General features: G+C 40.1%; 1 protein-coding gene across 2 annotated transcripts in view; it reads right to left on the minus strand.

Annotated features, from left to right (window-relative positions):
* The window catches only part of LOC121551158 (protein ELFN1-like), a 96,634-nt gene that overhangs the window by 35,349 nt on the left and 39,086 nt on the right, over positions 1-22,199 (minus strand). For both annotated transcript variants that reach the window (XM_041863708.2, XM_041863709.2), the window contains exon 2: positions 8,859-8,954. The gene's annotated coding sequence lies outside the window, so the exon portion shown is untranslated. The remainder of the gene's footprint in view (positions 1-8,858; positions 8,955-22,199) is intronic.

The following is a 22,199-nucleotide window of genomic DNA, read 5'->3' on the forward strand; positions in this document are numbered from 1 at the left end:
TCTTATCCCTTGCTTGCTAGCTAGCCAACTACGGCTAACTTACAGTCACGTCAAACAGTGCAGACAGAATAAAACAGTAGCTGCATTTGCATTTGTTTAAGCTGTTTCTAGTGACATTTATTTGGATACATCCATAACAATGAGCTAATGAGGCACGATTTCGCCTGGCATAGAAAATGTGTTCTCTCATTAGGACACTGTTGTTCAGAGGAGCTAACCAACAACACAGCTAACAATTTCACTTCAAACTGAAGCTGGAAAGACTGCAAACTAGCTGCACATCATTTCGTTTGACCTTTTTTAAATTGACATTTCTTTGTATATATCCATAAATGATGCCAGCTATATACCCATAAATGATGCCAGCTGATTTCAACTGGCTGAGAAACGCTGCCTGCCTGTCTGTCTCGTCCCAACTCCCAACCCCTACATGTTCATTACAATGGGACAGCTGGTGATCGAATTTGAATATTGAAACAAAGTTGCAAATGTCGGAGAGACAGACAGCATGGTTTATACAAATCTCCGCTGTTTAAAACTAAATGTTAGTCTAAAAGAAATGTGAGATAATGTCTAGATGCTTTTTATAGTGGAGATCACGTTTATAAATTGCCTGGTTGGGCTGATGAGACATTGGATTGAGCAGTCAGATGGCAATTTTAATGTCATAGATTTAGCCGGTGGTAACTTGTGGAATAGACACCAGCTGGAATACGCTTTTAACCAATCAGCATTCAGGATTAGACCCACCCGTTGTATAAAGTCTACCAGTCTAACTGTCTATCCTGCCTTCTATCCACCATTCATAGTGACAATAGTGGTAGGTGGATCGTTTGTCCAGATTGGCATTAGGCTAACTAGCAATCATACCACACATAAAAGCATTCAAAGCTGCATAAATTTTCCATATGAATACACAATAACAAATAGGTATAGCTGATAGGCAGCGGAGAGGCCAGGTGCATAATTGCGCATGAAAGGACAGTGAAGACATTAGACATGCAGCTCAAAAAGCGGCCCTATTTATCTTGTTTAGGGACAATACAATTATCCTACCTATAGTAGCCTACAACACCACAATACAATGAATAATTGCATTATCATACTCTAGGCTGCAGTGAAAATGTAATTTGAATAACAGCACAAAAGCCCTGTGATTTGAATGTTTCATTCAATTTGGATCAGTTGTGGGTCTTCTCTCTACAGTTTATAAGGTCTAGAAAGGCACAGTAGCAAGCCAGTCTGTGTGTATTTTTACTTCTATTTTATTTGATATTTTACTAAGATGCACTGTCTGTTGCAGATCATCATTCTCCCAAGTCCTCCTATAATAATGTGGCTACATATGCTCGTGGCAGTCCCAGTTATTCAGGAACACTTAACACATGCTCTGCCTCCTCTCCAACCTGATCCGCTATTCCTCGCGCACCTACAGTAGAACCTAATGCTTCAATATAGCCTAAATATGTGTAATTTAACTATTAAAATGTATTACTTTCTATATGCGGCAGAAACACAACCAGTCACAATGTTTAAATCTGATTAGGCTACTTCAAAAGTCTCCTGTTGGCATGCGCATGTTCATCCCAAATACAATTTCAGAATCCTCAAAATGGCTTGACATTAACCAGGTTTCCATCCAACCTCTTTATGCGAGTAAAGTACATGTCAGATGAAAAATGTCAGAACATCATGGGAAAGCATACCATTTATTAGGCTACAGATGAAATAATGATGAATTTTCACAGGGTGGTAAAGTGCACAGCGATGAGCTTGATGCTCCTTTCAATAAATATCTAGGGTCTTATTCTGGTGTCATAATGATCAATGCTTGGCTGCTGTTTGACAAATAAAAATAATATCACACTTTTGTCCATAATGATCTGATCATGTAGCCTATACCCGCTCTGTATCTGCGAGCTGTTGGCTACAGTGCACATGCCAATACCAGAGTGGGCACATTCACTATACCTACGCAACATTTTTGATGACAAAACCATCAGCAGGCCTAGAGTTGAAAATGCAATGGAAACCATTTTAACTTGTGTTTTTTATTCAGTACATGAGAATTTAACCACAAAAGTTATTGTTATTTTATCCACAACACATTAAATTAGATGGAAACTCTACTCTGATGGAACAGCACAATCTCACACTCAATATGTGCAAATATGTAGAAAAGTACAGTACTAGTCAAAAGTTTAGACACACCTACTCATTCAAGGGTTTTTCTTTATTTTTACTATTTTCTACTATTGTAGAATAATAGTGAAGACATCAAACCTATGAAATAACACATATGGAATCATGTAGTAACCAAAAAAGTGTTAAACAAATGAAAATATATTTTATATTTGAGATTCTTCAAACAGCCACCCTTTGCCTTGATGACAGCTTTGCACACTCTTGGCATTTTCTCAACCAGCTTCATAAGGTAGTCACCTGGAATGCATTTCAATTAACAGGTGTGCCTTGTTAAAAGTTAATTTGTGGAATTTCTTTCCTTATCAATGCATTTGATCCAATCAGTTGTGTTGTGACAAGGTAGGGGTGGTATACAGAAGATAGCCCTATTTGGTAAAGGACAAAGTCCATATTATGGCAAGAACAGCTCAAATAAGCAAAGAGAAACGACAGTCCATCATTAATTTAAGACATGAAGGTCAGTCAATACGGAACATTTCAAGAAATTTGAAAGTTTCTTCAAGTGCAGTCGCACAAACCATCAAGCGCTATGATGAAACTGGCTCTCATGAGGAACACATATTTTATATTTGAGATTCTTCAAAGTAGCCACCCTTCGCCTTGATGACAGCTTTGCACACGCTTCGCATTCTCTCAACCAGCTTCACCTGGAATGCTTTTCCAACAGTCTTGAACGAGTTCCCACATATGCTGAGCACTTGTTGGCTGCTTTTCCTTCACTCTGCCGTCTGACTCATCCCAAACCATCTCAACTGGATTGAGGTCGGGGGATTGTGGAGGCCAGGTCATCTGATGCAGCACTCCATTACTCTCCTTCTTGGTAAAAAAAGCCCTTAAACAGCCTGGAGGTGTCCTGTTGGAAAACAAATGATAGTCCCACTAAGCCCAAACCAGATGGGATGGCGTATCACTGCAGAATGCTGTGGTAGCCATGCTGGTTAAGTGTGCCTTGAATTCGAAATAAATCACAGACAGTGTCACCAGCAAAGCACCCCCACACCAAAACACCTCCTCCTCCATGCTTTACGGTGGGAACTACACATGCAGAGATCATCTGTTCACCCACACCGCGTCTCACAAAGACACAGCGGTTAGAACCAAAATTCTCAAATTTTGACAAATTTCCACCGGTCTAATGTCCATTGCTCGTGTTTCTTGGCCTAAGCAGGTCTCTTCTTCTTATTGGTGTCCTTTAATAGTGGTTTCTTTGCAGCAATTTGACCATGAAGGCCTGATTCACACAGTCCCCTCTGAACAGTTGATGTTGAGATGTGTCTGTTACTTGAACTCTGTGAAGCATTTATTTGGGCTGCAATTTCTGAGGCTGCTAACTCTAATGAACTTATCCTCTGCAGCATAGGTAACTCTCTGGGTATTCCATTCCTGTGGCGGTCCTCATGAGAGCCAGTTTCATCATAGAGCTTGATGGTTTTTGCGACTGCACTTGAAGAAACTTTCAAAGTTCTTGAAATGTTCCGTATTGACTGACCTTCATGTCTTAAAGTAATAATGGTCTGTCATTTCTCTTTGCTTATTTGAGCTGTTCTTGCCATAATATGGACTTGGTCTTTTACCAAATAGGGCTATCTTCTGTATACCCCCCCTACCTTGTCACAACACAACTGATTGGCTCAAACACATTAAGAAGGAAAGAAATTCCACAAGTTAACTTTTAAGAAGGCACTCCTGTTAATTGAAATGCATTCCAGGTGACTACCTCATGAAGCTGGTTGAGAGAATGCCAAGCGTGTGCATAGCTGTCATCAAGGCAAAGGGTGGCTGTTTGAAGAATCTCAAATAAAACATTTATTTTTATTTTTTTAACACTTTTTTGGTTACTACATGATTCCATATGTGTTACTTCATGTCTTCACTATTATTCTACAATGTAAAAAATAGTGAAAATAAAGAAAAACCCTTGAATGAGTAGGTGTGTCCAAACTTTTGACTGGTAGTGTATTTTTGCGTTTTAGTGTTTTGTGTGACTTCATTCATAGGAAAATAACAATTTGGGAGGCAAGCTTTGGAACAATCTTTTGAAAAATATTGGAGCAATGCATTTTGGGCAATGATGTTCTACGCTGCCTTTTTTTGTATCCCACATTTATTTATATAAAAAACCAAACGTATTAACAACCCAATATTGTTAATCAACTAGGTTGTCACAGAAATGCTTACAATATAATAGTAGCCTTAAGTTTTTTTTTTTTTTTTTTTTTTTATTAATGCCAATGCTGTTTTCTATGCTTGTTTTCACTTAATATTTTGTGATACTGGTACTATATCTGATTTTATGAGGGTTGCCAGATTGGAGTAAGAAGCTGTATTTGTCTGTTTTTTTTTTTGTGGTATCGATGAAGGTATTTGATTGGGTAATGGGGATACATTTTCATGATGGGAAAATAATTCATCAATAAATGTGGGGAAACCATCTGTTTGGTTTAAATTCCCCTGGTGCAACTGTGTGGTATTTGCAACTATAACGAGTCTGGACTATGATCAATTAAGCCATATCAATGCAGTTAAACAGGTTAATGTAAAATAATGAATTATGTTGTCTTACACTTATGGCACTTCCAAGGCCGTTTCATGATGATTATTACGGTTGTGTCAATCATGTTATATAGTTAGGCTATTGTAACAAAGCATATGCCAGCATTGTAGGCTTACTGCCACTGCCCAGAGGCCTACTAGGCTTTCATGGCAACGGCCGTTAGAGCTCACTTTGCCACTTATTAGCCCTGGTTAGAGTCCCTGTTGCAGCTTTCACTTTCTTCTGCTACACTGGTGGCAGGGTTAGGATCACATCCAGCTCACGCCTAGTTATGTGATCTAGTGGTGGGAAGCATTCTGTTCTTCAACATTGTGTTGGGTGTAATTACATTGATATATCTAGTGAACAATGGATAAGCAACAATGGATAAGCAACAATGGATAAGCAACATTATTCACATTTACAAACTACCTGTTTAAAGTGTTATTACAACCATGTTGTTATTTTGTTACTGAAGCTTATATATCCAATAACCTGACAATGATCCACATCATATGGGTAGACAAATAATGTAAGTGCATTATACCGCAAAACACAACTATCCTTTTTTTAGGATGCAAACCAGTAATATGAATCACTGTTGATCCAGCCTTTTCTGATCTAATGAGATGGATGTAGGATTTTCTACGGCCTAGAATCGAGGCCTTTCACAGTCATGAAGGACGAAGCTCCACTTGGTTCTCATTGGTGAAGACTGATATGTCAGACTTTCTCACTGGAAATTGCTGCTGACATTGAACATAGCTTTGGGTTAGGGTATTTAATTCATTTCAGACTCTCCTATGCCAATATTCCCAACATCTTAGGTTGTAAATAAACCATTTAAAAGTTGATATAGCTTGTAGCATTATTATAGGGCTGTGAAACCCATAGCTGTCACGACTTCCGCCGAGGCTGCCCCCCCTCCTGGTTCGGGCAGGCTTCGGTGTTCGTCGTCACCGGAGTACTAGCTACTGCCGATCCCATTCTCATCACTCCACTTGTCATGTCTTGTCAATCACACACACCTGGTGCTCATTCCCCTAATTAGTATGTGTATAAGTGTTCCCTCTGTTCCCTCTTGTCTTTGTGAGTGATTGCTTGTTGTGAGAGCGTGTAGCTCGGTTGAGCTACATTTCACTGTGTTATTGCCAAGGTGGATGTTTTCCCTTGTATAGTTTCGTTTGACGCTTGGGGCGTTTGATTTATGCAAACGGAATAAACTCTGGACTTCGGTATTTTACCTCCTGCGCCTGATTTTACCTCCTACACCTCGTCACAATAGCCAAATGGCTTCATTTATTTATGGAGAGCAATTTACATTTTATAACAGGTAGTGTCCATTTATTTACAGTAGTGTATTGATTAATTGTTGCTTTAGTCAGTGGAAATACAGAATGTGTATAAAAATCCAAATATACCAAAAGCTAAATCAAGCAGAGATTTAGGACTATTTAACCATGTTAATCATTACTGAAACATGCAAACTACAAACATTTAACCAGTTAAAGATAATGAATATATGACAACTACATGCAAATATTTAATTAAAAGTAATTCATACAAAAGTCAAGAGTTGGCTATAACATTATAACAAACAAAGTGAATGTGTGTATATGTGTGTAAGTGTTTGTGTGCGTGTGTGTGTATTATGGTGTGTATTATAATTTCCCATCATAAAATTGTATCCCCATTCCCAATCAAATACCTAAAGAAATAAAATAAAAATCTGTATTTTTTCTCCAATCTGGCAACCCTCAGAAACTTCGACATGGCCTTGTATAAAATGCATTATGAAAGAAATGGTGTAATGTACAGGAAAAAGTGGAGCCTTTGTATTAAATGCATTATTAAGAAAATTGTGTAATGTAGGCTTCACGAAATATGAAATGTGTTATGAAGAACATGGTGTAGGCCTACTGTTGCCTACATTAATAAAGGGCCTTTCTGACTACAAGTGCACCAGTATCCCAAAGTATTCAGTGAAAACAAGCATAGTAAACAGTATTGGCATTAATAATAAAAAACAACAACATAAGGCTACTATTATATTATAATTATTTTGGTGACAACCTGATTGATTAACAATATTGGGTTGTTAACACGTTTGTTTGTTTTATATAAATAAATGTGAGACACAAAAAAAAGGCAGTGTAGGTCACCATTGCTCTAATAAGTTTGCCCCCACAATTTTTTTCTTTACTACAAAAACGTGTGTCTTTCCTTACGAATTAAGTCGCACAAAAATGTTTGTCTTTCACACAATAATGCACGAAATCTGCTGAAATACTTTTTGTACATATTTGCACAAATTGAGTGTGGGATTGTGTTGGATGGGAAAATATTTTTTTAATGCATTCTTTTTATATTTGCATTAAAATCTTTTGCCAATTGGATGGCAACCTAGCTATAGACACCATAAAGACTCTGGCAAGTGGGCTAGTCCAGTGTCACTTTGATTATGCCTGCACATCCTGGTTCACCAGCAGCCCCAAACATATAAAGAATAAGCTACAGACCAGCCAAAACAAGCTTGTAATTGTGCTTAAACTACCCCCACATACTCATCTGGAGGTCAAGCATTTTAAGCATTTAGGCTGGTTGTCTGTAGAAAAAAAGAGTAGTATTAATTCAACTTGGTCTGGTCCACAGAATTATCACGGATTCAGCCCCCAGGTACCTATCCAACTATTTTTCATTTGTTAAAGATGTCCAGCATCATAATACCAGAGCCAGAGACTCCAATATTCACTGTTTTAAATATAACAGTCTACCTGGTAAGAACACATTTCTATATACTGCCGCTGTTGAGTGGAACAAACCACCACAGCAAAGCCATACCAACCATAAACACTTTTTTAAATAATGTCAAAAGCTGGCTAATGTGTGAACAGTAGAACCTTTATTTGTCTGTATCTTTGTAATTGTACACTGAGTGTACAAAACATTAGGAACACCTTCCTAATATTGAGTTGCACCCCCCATTTAACCTCAGAACACCCTCAATTTGTTGGGGCATGGACTCTACAAGGCGTCAAAAGTGTTCCATAGGGATGCTGGCCCATGCTGACTCCAATGCTTCCCACAGTTGTGTCAAGTTGGCTGAATGTCCTTTGGGTGGTGGACCATTCTTGATACACTGTTGGAAACTGTTCAGCGTGAAAAACCCAACAGCGTTGCAGTTTTTGACACACTAAACCGGTGCACCTTGCACCTACTACCATACCCTGTTCAAAGGCACTTCAATCTTTTGTCTTGCCCATTCACCCTCTGAATGGCACACATACACAATTCATGTCTCAATTGTCTCAAGGCTTAAAAATCATTTTTTAACCTGTGACCAAGTGACATCAATAAGAAATCATAGCTTTCACCTGGATTCACCTGGTCAGTCTATGTCATGGAAAGAGCAGGTGATCCTAATGTTTTGTACACTCAGTGTATATGAAAATGCAAACCATGATATTGAAGCACCGAAGTCAGTATGCTTTATTTATTGGTTGTGTGGTGCATTGGTACAGAAAGCTGTTAGTGGAACATTTGTTGCATATATTTTATATAATTATAAATGCGCCATCAAAATGTAGCAAATCTGATTTCCCCCTAGCTGATCATGGTCTGCAGCCGGCTCTGATCGTAGTGTAGGCCTAGTGAAACAGGCAGGGAGAGCAAGCTTGTCCGTGGTGGTCGGCGAACCCTCAACCTTCTGGCCCGTAGCCCTGCGTGGCATCGACTGTGCCACAAAAACATGCCGAAGTGGCAAAGTCGACGTTTATCCACATTTATAAACACAGGGTCGCTACAGTTATTGTTATTTGTGGTCATAAACATGTACAAAGGGAGGGTCAGGTGAAAATATTTGTAACGTTGGGGAGGGGGGTGCTTTTTTTCATGACCCCCCCAGTGAATTTAGAACTGTCCCTTTGAATGTATTTTATTTTGTTGGGAATGCCATGTCCTGTGAGTGCATGTCTTGTCTCTTGTAGTTATCCAAGCGTATTGTGACCGGTAGATTAGAGATAGATTCCCCGGGATCCTCTTAGGGACACACATTACAGGGCAGCGTATCATTGGGAGGGAGTCATCCTAAGGTTGAATCCATGCCAGTCACTGGACTTACCTCTGCTATCTGGGTTAATGTCTCTGATAAGTAAAAGCATCTCTGGGATCCTCCAGCAGCATCAGTCCAGTCCTCATGGATCCTTCTTCTGGTCCTCTGGGGAAACACACAGATAATCGAAGGCTAAATCCAACTGCTCTTGTTTGCTCTACGCACAGGAAAACATATGGCAGAGTGCAATGTGTGAATGAATCTCTCAATAACGTTTGAGTGGTTTTAAAACATTTCTGTCCAAACAAAGATAGAAATCCTGGTAGAAATACATATTTTAGTATCTAGTATCTAGCCAGCTCACGTATGCGGCACACTGCTGTTTTGGTTCAGAACAGGGTCATGGGTTTTAGTAGGGCTCATAAAGCAGTGGTTCCCAACTCCGGTCCTCCAGTACCACCAACAGTATACATTTATGTTGATTCACTCTATAAACCTCAATTAACAGGAACAAGCTAATGAAATCCTGTATACCATATTCTGGCCATGCAACTTCCTGTGATCAGCAAACCCCTCGTACTAATTAAACAAAACTCAATTTGCTTTCCTCCCTCTAAATGGCTTCCCGTATAAACCCAATGACTAGTTTCCATACTCACTGCCAAGGGGGAACATGGGTGTTCTCTCTGTTCATATTACAGGAAAGCAAGACAATGATGGGAAACGGATGCTTTGTACCCAGTATATGTAATTTGCTAGCTAAATAGAACATGTTGTCTTTACTCATGTTGGTATGATCCTGTTTATGAAGTCTCTACACAACACTGCACTAATGAAAAGTTCCTATATAGAGACACTTACATACATATTAACGCAAGCTTCAGATGAGTGCGCTATCAGTATTCATATCTGTACTCTTGTTCAAATGAAATGATTCTCTATTCCCCTCTCCTGTGATCCACTGTTTGCGTGACATGCAGTGACTGGAGAAAAACACAGACAGAAATGCAATGTTGAACAGCAGCTAATGGACATCTGAAACACAGCTAGAATTTCAATAAATCCGAGGACGATAGATAAAGCCATTCAATTAGTTGGTAAGGATGCAATTTGCATTCTGTTGAAAGAGGTGATAGTTTGAGTGCCCGAGGCAGCTGCCCTAACGCCTATGAAAACCCCCAAAAGACGGCGGAACCAAGAACCAAAAGAAGAGTTTGGGGAGTCTTGGGCGCTATTCTTTTAATTACTCATCATAATGACTCCATTTAGCTGTTCAAAGACCCATTTTATGCCATTGAACAGGCCTGGGAAGCCCTGTGTCCTTGGCAGGATCGATCCTGCAGCTGCCCCAGCTAGCCTACACTGCAGAACTGAAAACCCTTCCCTCGGCTCAGACCCCTGAGGGAATACAAAGGGTCTCGCAAATATTTATATAAAAAAACAACACGTCTACATGGGTCTTCACTGTTATTAAACACATTCGTAACTCAATACATTATTTTCCAGAGAAAAAATTTTAAACCGAGAATAAAATATAAACGGACGAGAAGTGCAAAACCCCAGGAGGATTTCAAATGAAAGTAAATGTTGTTTCTTGCACATATTTGTAAAAATCAGTTAAGTAATTAAATTAAGGAAACAGAATGTCACGTAAACAAGAATCACATCACATCTCCTATTAGAGCAGAATCATCCCCTCCCCCCATGTTATCTCAGATGCTGATGCTCTTCTCTACTGATACGTGTAGTTTTGACAGAAATCTGACCTATTTGTGATGTAAGTGTTTCTGAGGTGGGGCATGGGGCAGGGGGTGGGGAGTGGGCCTCAGGGGGGAGCAGGAGCCCAGGAGGAGGTGCAGGCCCCATATGGTCTTGGAGAGAGAGAGCAGGAGTTTATGGCACATCACCGGCACACTGACCCTGAGCACTGAAAGGATGGGCATCAACTCAGTCCGATCTGACTGACTGACTCTGCTCAGCTGCTGACAAGTGCAGAGGGGCACACATGGGTATGTGGACCAAAATAGCCCTGCTGTGGTCCACTTCAGTTTGACGCAATTGCTCACAATTTCTAAATCACTGCCATGCACTTTCCTCCAAGATAGTATTCCATAAAATAAGCTATGTTGCACTGGAAATGCATTCCCTTTGTGTCTGAAATAATATACTAATGTATTAATTATTGAGGACACCCTGGACACCCTGTTTCAATTCGTGATAATGATAGCAATATTACAGGACATTGCTACAAGCGATTAGTGAAGTCCTTAGGTATTACTGTCTCAAGTTAATGATGTTCCCCATGGGTATGGGGTTGAATTTCCTAGACCATTAATAAATTATTGCTATGAAGATACTGCACGTATAACATTCTGTCTGCCAAGATACACAGATTGCATTACAATCTGTTCTATGTCAAATATCACACAAATTATTGTGATGAGTGTGATGAACGGAGTCAGGCGCAGGAGGGTAATCACCGAATACAGAGTTTATTCCTTCGTTGACACACAAATGCGCTCAAATAGCGATCAATGAAACAGGCACAGGGGAAACTATCATCCCTGGCAAATACACTGTAACGGATATCCAATAATACATAGGCACAGGGGGAAATCTACCCTGGCAACAATATGTTACGAGTAGCTCCACTGAGCTACACTACTCTCACAACTAACAATCACCCACAAGGACAAGGGGGCAGAGGGAACACTTATACACTGACTAATTAGGGGATAGGAACCAGGTGTGTGTGATTGACAAGACAAGACAAATGTGATGATGATTGGGGCGGCAGTGGTTAGTAAGCCGGTGACGACGAACGCCGAAGCCTGCCCGAACAAGGAGGGGAGGGAGCATCGGCCGAAGTCGTGACAATTATAAAGGGAACCACAGAAAGCAACAGTAATGTCATAGCATTGGTTATACATAGTGATGGAATTAAGTTAAGGCCGGGATTCAAACCACACAGATTACACGCATCACACCGATTAGTTGTCTTGGATGGAATGTCAACAATATGGATTCCCAATACATTGTTTTGTCTGGCTCGATTGTACTTGTACTTTATTCACTGTGAAAGATGTGTAGTAGAAAGATGTTGCCAGTTAGTTGTGAGATAACCATCTGTCCATTCCACTCCCTCGGTCTGTCGAGAAGAAAATACAATTAATTTTGTACTAAAGAAGAACATGACAAGGCTGAACAATAGAACATTAATACAATGTCAGCTGTGCCTTAAGAACATTTTAAACTGGGGCTTTTAATGTGGAAATCCAACATTTGCCAATTACAAACTTTGTTGTGTATTCCCCTCTATGTTAAATACTTCAAAGCAGTGCAACACAAAAGAGTGAATTCAATGAATAATGAAAGAACCATTCCCTGGCCAATTAATTTTAAAGAGCATTTTGAACAGAAAGTAAATATGGGTTAGTATGTGTATCTTTTGTTATTCCTTTGCTCTGAAAAGATCCTATATTCACCCTACTTAAAGCAATCACAATAATGTGTGATATGTGTTATTTGCAGAAAATACAAATACAAAAAAAATTATAATAATCTTCCAGGTATGAAAAAATGCCATAGGCTCACAAAAGCTTTGTAGAAGAAGAAAGTGAATTGCTAAGTGCGGTGGCTTTTTGTACAAGAGCGTAATTCCAAGGGAATATTCCCAAAAGGCAGAGCTGGAGACAGGTGCAGCACTACACAGCACAGTAACATACTGTAGGATGATGTAAGGTTTACAGCATTTTTAGGACCTAGTAATATTAGCATTTCACTGCACCTGCTATAACACCTGCTAAATTGTGTACGCGACCAATAAACTTTGATTTGATTTGAGGTGTCTTAAAAGCAAGACCGCCATAAGAGAGGGCTGAGGGCTTTGCCTCTAGTGGCTGGCCTTCTTGGAGGTCATTTTAAGAGGAGAAGTATGCAGTCGTGTGTTCATGAGTATCACCATAATGCTTCTTGGTGATGGGCTGAGATGCACACACTGGGTTAATGCTTAGACAATCACCACGAGGACACCCTATGAAAATGAACAGCCTCCACATGATGGAAACAGAAGCCCCGTTTATACCTGATTTTGTTCACATTCTGATTGTGCACACATTTTTAGACACGTGTAGATGATTTAAAGATGCATTGCGATCTGATTGTGATCAGATCTTCCTGACTACCTCCGGAGGTAGTCAGGGATCCATTGTATCTGGATATCAATCAAGTGTAAACAGATCTGGATAGTCAAACCATTTAAATCATAATTATACTGGTCTGTAAAATGGAAATATTTAGACCACACAATGAATCATCAGTTGGATTGAAAAGTGACTATAGAGATATATATGTGGTGGTACAATGCAACCAACCTCTCTAAATGCAATGCAACCAATCTAATCTAAAAACAATGGATTCAGGCAATTAAGTTAAGTTTGGGTGGAAAATACTGATTCCAGGAAGACCACATGGATCATTTTCCAAGGCAACTATTTGTTTCGTATTTGTTGAACTCTCACTTTGTTGGGCTATGCTCAAGATCCAGTAGGAAAACAGACCCTGTTTCTGTAAACTTGATTTCACATCTGAGTGAGTCAGTCTCTCCATTAGACCTGGAGGCAAGGATGCGAGAAGCCACACTGTTAGTTCCCCCTAGGGAGACTGAGAGAGTACGACTTTTCTGATGGACACGCAAACAGCAAGCCACTAGGAAAACAACACACACCGAAATCCTTGAAATGAACATGCCAAAAATAGATTTTATAGTGTTATTATCTACCATCAGGCAATGTAAATATTCTCTGGCCCTTCCAAACACATTTCAAACAAATTGGTTTTCCAGATACTTTTAGTACAAGTTTACTGGTTCAATATTGAAGGTATATGGCATTATTGTACAAGCTTGTGTACTTTAAATGTTAAGATGGGTTGTTATACTGAAAGAAGTGTGAGAAAAGTTAAGTTAAATTCAAACCAACACAACACGTGTGAGATACATTTCTTTAGTCCATGGGGAGCTGGAATCTTCAGGCGATCTCATTTAACCAACCACCAAAGTGCTAATAAGCAAAATAATTAATCATAACAACATGCTTAATAACGCACTACCTTAGTTAAAGGAAGGACCTCAGGACACAAGGGAGGAGAACACTGTTCATGTTTTTTATTTGGTATTTTTGTGAGAAATTAGAGATGGAACTTCAGCTTGACTCTAACTCATTTTCAAGCTTAATGCTCATGACCAGCTGTAATGGTGAGGTTGACTAACTACTCTAGAGAGAATTGATAACAGCAGCGGATATTGGCATCATGTACAGTACGTCCTTATTGGACTCTGGAGGTGTAGTGGAGCATTTGTGTAATGTGATACAATGAGGACTATACTGCATATAACCATATTTTGTAACGCCTACATGTTTGCTAATGTTGATGCTCTGACGAACGCTAGAATTACAAAAAAAGTGAAACTCTTCAACTATGCTGTGATAAAATAACATTCCATCATTACTTAATGGCTTTCACCTTTTGCGACCAGTCAGTTGAAATGCTAACGTTCATATGACATTCATGAGCCATCTAAAAATGTAATCATGTCATGAATACATCAAGATGACATTGTCATGACTGTAAGGAATTCACTGCCCCCCACTGTCATTTTAGAAGCGCTTCATGTCCAAATATGATGTCTGCTAACTATTCCATTATGTAAAGTTAATGCTTCAACCTGTCAACGTAACAAATGTCGCGCTCAATATTATTGTCACGCCCTGATCTGTTTCACCTGTCTTTGTGATTGACTCCACCCCCCTCCAGGTGTCACCCATCTTCCCCACTATCCCCAGTGTATTTATACCTGTGTTCTATGTTTGTCTGTTGCCATTTCGTCTTGTCTCGTCAAGCCTACCAGCAGTTTTCCCATACTCCTATTTTGCTCTAGCCCGTTTTCCAGTTTTTCCCGGTTTTGACCATTCTGCCTGTCCTGACCCTGAGCCTACCTGCTGTTTTGTACCTTGTGACACTGTTCTAGATTACCCAACCTCTGCTTGCCCCGACCCTGAGCCTGCCTGCCGTTTCTGTACCTTTCGGACTCTGCTCTGGATTACTGACCTCTGCCTGCCCCGACCCTGAACCTGCCTGCCGTTTCTGATCTGGATTACTGACCTCTGCCTGACCTTGACCTGTCGTTTGCCTTCTCCATTTTTGTAAATCAAGTTTTGCTATTTTGAACTGTCTGCATCTGGGTCTTATAATAATAATAATAATATGCCATTTAGCAGACGCTTTTATCCAAAGCGACTTACAGTCATGCGTGCATACATTTTTGTGTATGTCTTATCCTGAGTCATGATAGTTATAGCACCTAAAATCTGTATACTTAACTCTTGCCCTGTAAAAGGGCACTATGCAGATCTGTGTAAGGCTGAATTTGAGACATTGTTTCAACATCTTTTGTTACATCCACTTTCATGGAGTATAGGGACTGGTGGTTGTGAACATGGCTGTTCTACTCTAAAGTAAAAAGGAGTGAATGGCGCACTGAGGAATGCTAGGGGAAGCTATTAAATGACATGTTTTTTCCGTGTACTTCGCCGGGGGAATTATTCATTTAGTAGCTGATCTTTGCCTCTTTGGGAAGGCTCTGTGTCTGAATAGTAATATGCTCCTGAGAATGGCCTCATACACACAGATGCCTGTTTTTGCTCTCAAGGATCATTCACCAACAGTATCTTCATAGAGATTTCTAATGGGCCATAATGACTTTTATACTTAATCAAAGCAGGATCTCTTAAGTGACACAGGCAATCATGTGTTATTATACTGGATATGTAGGGTGGAAATATTAGCATGACAGTATAACAGGCTCTCTGCATGTGTTGTTTTTTTTTACTCTGGGGCTATTATTGCTTTGAGCAGCTTTTCTCCGGGGCCTCAAAAGCTACGGAGAGTTGCATGGAAATCCAGTGTACAATGGTGATCTAGAATTGCTTCTGAGGCACAAAAAGGAAAGTGTGGGAGCCCTTAAGACACTAATGGATCAAGATTCTTTTCAGGAATAGAAAAGATTCTTTCAACATTGTGTGCTTTCAATACAACAAAGACGAAGCTACATGAAGACACCAAAGTGATTGATGCAATGGGTATTTTTCAAACATGAATGGCACACTATAAGGTAACACTTTATTTGGATAGATCAGTAACATTTCAGCTAACTACAGTGAGGGAAAAAAGTATTTGATCCCCTGCTTATTTTGTACGTTTGCCCACTGACAAAGAAATGATCCGTCTATATTTTTAATGGTAGGTTTATTTGAACAGTGAGAGACAGAATAACAACAAAAAAATCCAGAAAAACGCATGTCAAAAATGTTATAAATTGATTTGCATTTTAAAATTACAGACTGATCATGTCTTTGTCAGTGGGCAAACGTACAAAATCAGCAGGGGATCAAATACTTTTTTCCCTCACTGTATCTACTAACCCTGACCCTAGTTCTAACCATAACCTTAACCCTTATCCTAACCCTAAACTTAACCCTAACCCTTATCCTAACCCTAAACTTAACCCTAACCCTAACCCTAAACTTAATCCGTATCCTAACCCTGATTCTAAACCTAACCCTAACCATAACTGTAACCTTAGCAAGCAGTTGCTTATCAACAGATAGTTTGTTGATAGTATGACCATCTGTAGAGCATCTATAGATTGAAAATCCAGACTATGCTAATTAAGTGTGACCCACTATAATTAACGGAAGAGATAGCTTGATCAGTGACGAGATGAGCTTTAGAATAGTTTCCATTAAATCTCTTAACCCATGACTTCATCCATTAACCTCTGAAACACCACAAGTCAACATGCTGACACAAACAACTGCCCCCCTTTTGTGAAGTCCTTTTCAAGTCGCGTTAAAATAATTATTAGATAATCCATTGAAACTAGAACACAACACCATGAAACGAGTAGCCTGCTCACTGGTGCCTGATGCATTTTTCATCACAGTATAACAGCTTGAAGAACATCTATTTTTAACCAGCTCTTGGTATTCAGTTATTAATGAAACATATCAAGTAACACATCATATTTATGTGGAAGATGACTTTCCTTTGTAATCCCTGCTACAGGGTTGGAGTACTGTAGCAGGCTAATCAGGAAACAAAAAACAAAAGTGAGGCTAATTAACAGTCCTCATGGGGTACAGTTTCTTTGAGGGATACAGCTAAGCCTGCTACCTGGATCACAACCAAGAACGTCGATAACCGACACGTCTCACTGAAATGTATATTCAATGAAATGTTATAAGGAGGTCAGGTGGGAACAAATTTGGTAACAAAACTCTGGAGGCACAACAGAACTACGTCCAAGAATAAGATCTTATCTAGAGAATATCAGTAAAACATCAAAATAGTTAGGAGTAGATCATCTCCTGATATGCCCCAAGCTTGAAATGAGAATGAGAAGGCCTGCAGTGCCTCCTGATCTCTCAACAACTCTCCCTGCCAGAAAAAGATGGAGATAACTATTGTCATCAGTGCCATTAGTGGGTTTGGACTCAGTGGAATTCTGGGGACATTGAGCAGGACCACTGGAGCACTGCAGAGCATCACAGTGCTGAGTCATAAAGTTCATCTCTCTGTCTGAGAAGAATATGAATCAGAGTAAGTTGGACATATTCAAAATGTACTATTCTAGACTTGGAGAACAAATAGCTAATCCAAAATGAACTCCTGGTGACATTGGCCTGCAGATGTATTGTGTCAGACTGCACAATGCCACATAATAATGAGCTACAGCACCATGGAAACAAATATCTTCTCATTTAAACATGTATAATAAATGCCTCCCTTATGTGTGGAATTTCAAGTTATGCATGTAGATCTGAAGGAAGGATGTGGCCTGTAATGTGCAAACAGCATTGATATGCCATGAGGATATTGTATAGTCAGCCCCCCATTAAGGCCAGTTGCACTCTAATTGATGGAAGCAGAGCACTGTGAGGTGTAAGTCCCTACACCCTGTGCTGCATGTTGATGTCCATCACATTTTCAGAAAGCTTGAGGGATAATGCTGGAAGAAATAGCAGGGTCCTCTCCAAATACATAAACAAAACAATTGCAGATTGCAAATGACTTGAAGAGCGTTTACTGGTGGTGTGCCTGCGGCTAGACTGAATTGTACTGTACTGAACGATGCGAGAGGTTTGTACATTCTTTGTGGACAATCCAAAATGAGGAAATGACCTGAGCTGTCTTTCCCCTATTTCACCTAACTCTTTTTAAGTATCGAGTTGAAGGAAAGGAAGTGCAACGTTGAGGGTGGCTGACTGTAGGGCTGCACCAATCATTAGGGCTGTGTTGAACAAGCCCACTGCACACAGAGAGAAGTGCCCTGTACTTTTAACACATCCTTGTCCAATGCTCCAAAGCAATGAGTGAAAGTGAACAGTCATCCAGCCATCCGGCCAAGCTCTCCCACACTGTTAATGTATGCCCATTCAAATATTCAACATTGATAAAACTAAAAGTGGAAAATCAATTTGCTGCTTCTGATTCCGTTATGAGCATGTTATCATTCAGAGCACACTGGGCTTCTGCTGCAATGTGGCCCACTGAAGCCTCTGGGAATCACTCACCACCACGACATCCTACTTGTCAGGTTAGGGCACTTTGTTCTGGCTGCAGTATGAGCTCAATAAATCACCACACAATAACCTGGATCTTTCACAAGAGCTGTGTGGCCCTTCTGAATATAGACACCAATGTCAATAGCCATGCACATATTGCTGGACCAAGTCTTGACACAATTTTTGCACACTAGGTTCTCTAAAACGATGAGCCTCTTGGATTCTCTAAGTGATCAAACACAAATGGATACATAAATCAAGAAAAGGACGAATTGTAATAAAATCGTCCCGCAGCTGATTTTTTTCAGTTTACTTCAAGAGCGCTCAATAGTGGAAAGATTCAGTAGCTGAGCGTTTGCACTCTAAGCATTACACAACGTCTTCATATTAATGACTGTTGCCACAGTTGATTCATTAAAGGGCCTGAGAGAGCTGGTAATGTGCTTTTGGGTCTGATAAAGCCACAGTGTTGACGTCTAGCTTAGAATCCAGAGCAGCACAGTGCAACAACATCTTCCAAACACAGCTGTGGCGTAGCATTCGATACCACACACCATACAGACATTTTGGTTTGATACAATAACTAGGAGATATCAAGATTTTTGGACCTCTTTAAACAGTTGCTTGACATGTTTACCATTCCTTAATAACCCTAGCCTATTTAATCATGCTTTGATACAAGGGGTAGATGCCATTCAACTATTAAGATAGAGGAATTCATTTTCTTAAATTTTATTGAATTATAATTATGCCGAATTAAAGTGAATTGGACATTCTCAGCTATTTGAGAGGACACAAAACACGAAACGGGACACAAATAAATCATCATATTTATTTTGGGTCAATGTCATGTATCTAGAATGATTCTGAAGTATGATTGAACTTGCACAGAAGTGCTTACAAAGGAAAACATTATGCATTAAATTATTTAGAGTTTCAAATAATAATATTGACTCACTGAAAGTGTTCTCTTTCTAGGAGGAAAACCTGAGGCAATGCTTGAGCCCAACGATCCAGTGTTGATTTTTATTAATTTGTTAACACTGCTGCAAGACACTCCACAAGTGACTTGTGACTCGGCAAATTCACACAATTCGTTGTTTGCTTGTCGCCGCCACACCTCTCTGCCCCCCTGCCTGCTCCAGGGCTGTATTGTGTTCGTGTGCCTGAAGCGTGAGCCCTTCATTAGAGAGACACTCTGAGAGCCTGCTGAGGCTTAGCCCAGACTGGGTCTCCTGCCATGTCAATCAAACAGCAGTACAAGGGGACAGAGCCGTTTACAATCTCAAAGCAAAGAAACGCCAGTCAATGCACCCCAAAATAGATTGATGAGCTTGCCTTTCAACGGTGCAACATGTATAGCACCTGGAGCGCAGACAAGGAGTAGCTACAGATTGGAGTAATTGGCAAAAAGATGGCCACAAGCTTTACTCTGTACCAGCATCACCAGCATCCTTCATTTTGAGCGGACTGCTGTTTGTTAGCCCGCAGTAACGGAAAGGTTTCGACTACAATTCACAAGAGGTGAAGCTAAACCCTCAAGGCCAAATGCTTTGTCGTTTCTTATGCACCACTACCATTACTGTAGGTAACTCTGGTGTACAGTACAGTAGTGTTACTGCCTCTGGTGTACAGTACAGTAGTATTACTGCCTCTGGTGTACAGTACAGTAGTGTTACTGCCTCTGATGTACAGTACAGTAGTATTACTGCCTCTGATGTACAGTACAGTAGTATTACTGCCTCTGGTGTACAGTACAGTAGTATTACTGCCTCTGGTGTACAGTACAGTAGTATTACTGCCTCTGGTGTACAGTACAGTAGTGTTACTGCCTCTGGTGTACAGTACAGTAGTATTACTGCCTCTGGTGTACAGTACAGTAGTATTACTGCCGCCTCTGGTGTACAGTACAGTAGTATTACTGCCTCTGGTGTACAGTACAGTAGTGTTACTGCCTCTGGTGTACAGTACAGTAGTATTACTGCCTCTGATGTACAGTACAGTAGCGTTACTGCCTCTGGTGTACAGTACAGTAGTATTACTGCCTCTGGTGTACAGTACAGTAGTGTTACTGCCTCTGGTGTACAGTACAGTAGTGTTACTGCCTCTGATGTACAGTACAGTAGAATTACTGCCTCGGTGTACAGTACAGTAGCATTGCTGCCTCTGTATTGATTTGAAATCACACCTACTGCATGACAGCTGCTCTCTGAGCAATATATATATAGCTTTCTCTTTTCTATTCTTCCAGTGCTAATGGGTGGAAACACTATTAGCACTAGTGCATACTACTGTACCAGCTAAACCATCTAACAATACGTGCCTGAGTGACATGGTGCTTAATATGGTTATATAAGCACTTAGTAGTAGTAATACTGTTTCTATGCTGAGAACCTAAAGAGCAGTCCATTAACACCCCATTAACAAACCATATCTCCTCACCACCATTCAACAGCCATGGGCTGGCTATATTAAAGAACCAAGAACCAATGTTTTGCCTAAGGCAATCCCACACACTCAACATAATGTAATTTCCCTCAGTACTATCTGAGGTATTAAGGTTCTAGCTTTGAAGGACACTCCCACCTTATCTAGGGAAGTCTTGACCACGCCTTGCTATGCCATAAAGGTACCATACCTTCTGATCCGAGAGGTGGATTCATTGAAATGTAAAAAGTGCCTGAGTATAAAGTAGACTCAGATTCACAGTTCACATGGTTATTACGCAAGCCTACGTCAGAAAATGAATAATTTACCAAAGTAAGTAATATGAAATGGAACTTAAAAGGTATTTGTCTTTGCTCTTGGGTAATCCAAATGTTTTCCTATGAAACAATTGCATTATTCATGTCACCTTTGAAAGTCATGGCAGAGACTGTGTGTACCTGAGAGTGTAATGTGTAGCACATACTGTAGCACTTCTCACGCTTTCTCCCCAACCATACTGCACTGTGCCTGGCTGGGAACCAGGCACATAGAGAACCACTGTGCTTACAGTGGATGGGAGGTGAGAGATTTGCCTCAAACACCCTTACCTAGACAACCATCAGGGGACTGATGGGACATTGGTATGTTGCTACACAGAATGACTTTCCTTTCTGCCATTATGGCAGCAAGTAGACTAGCAGTTAGAGAGGCGAGCCAGCAGCCGTAGGGTTTCCAGTTCAAATCCCAGGTCCGCCCTTCACATGTCAGTGGAGATGTGGCTCTGCTAATGTGACTATAGATCAGGCTTATGAACCGTGCTACTGCCCATGGGGCAAAACACTAATGTTACACTAGCAGCACTGTACATGTAGCTCCTCCTACACGATACTGCTGTTAGGAGGCATTCATACACATGAGACAGATCTTAAACAGTCAGAGGAAACTGTGTATTGTATGTAGATTAATTTCTGCAAATTCAATCAACTATCTACATCATATCGAGAGCCTATCTGGATTTTTGTCAAAAATGTGTTATTGACATAGCCTTGTTCTGTTCAATGTTCTCTACCTATATAGTACTGTAAATACTGTACCCCCAATTCATGTTAAGTTCAAAAGAATACTAGATCAAAATTGCTGACACCTTTCAAACCAATGAGGGTTCAGAAATGATAAAGCCAATTATCTAAGAATCCTTGTTTTAGAACCTTACAGTCCCAAGCTCTCAATATGTTGATGCAACGTGATTACTTTGATAAAGCTCAAATAACAAGGGAACCAACAGTTTTTTGCCCGGAGGGGGGTAACCTTTAATAGATTTGAAAAGTTAAGTTAGAGAAGAGATGTCTACTTCCCTTTC

This window comes from Coregonus clupeaformis, chromosome 35, assembly GCF_020615455.1.
Source record: "Coregonus clupeaformis isolate EN_2021a chromosome 35, ASM2061545v1, whole genome shotgun sequence".
In the NCBI taxonomy this organism is placed as follows: Eukaryota; Metazoa; Chordata; class Actinopteri; order Salmoniformes; family Salmonidae; genus Coregonus; species Coregonus clupeaformis.